General features: G+C 30.3%; 1 protein-coding gene across 1 annotated transcript in view; it reads left to right on the top strand.

Moving 5' to 3' along the window:
• cdx1a (caudal type homeobox 1a) overlaps positions 1-314 on the top strand; it is a 12,550-nt gene that overhangs the window by 9,991 nt on the left and 2,245 nt on the right. The gene's annotated exons all lie outside the window — the stretch shown is intronic.

Genomic DNA, 314 nt, shown 5'->3' with positions numbered 1-314 from the left:
GAGTTGAATTACTGAAATAAATGAACTTTTCCATGACATTCTAATTTATTGAGATGCACCTGTATATATATATAGTGGCATGCGAAGGTTTGGGAACCCCTAGCTGAATATGTGAATAATTTTAACTAAATAAGAGAGATCATACAAAATGCATGTTATTTTTTAATTAGTACTGTCCTAAGTAAGATATTTTACATAAAAGATGTTGACATTTAGTCCACAAGAAAAAAAAATAAGCGAAATTATTAAAATAACCCCATTCAAAAGTTTGGGAACCCTTGGTTCTTAATACTGTGTGTGGTTACCTGGATGAT

Source organism: Sinocyclocheilus anshuiensis, unplaced genomic scaffold (assembly GCF_001515605.1).
Source record: "Sinocyclocheilus anshuiensis isolate Anshui unplaced genomic scaffold, SAMN03320099.WGS_v1.1 scaffold1460, whole genome shotgun sequence".
Classification (NCBI taxonomy): Eukaryota; Metazoa; Chordata; class Actinopteri; order Cypriniformes; family Cyprinidae; genus Sinocyclocheilus; species Sinocyclocheilus anshuiensis.
This window is presented reverse-complemented; position numbering and strand designations above follow the sequence as displayed.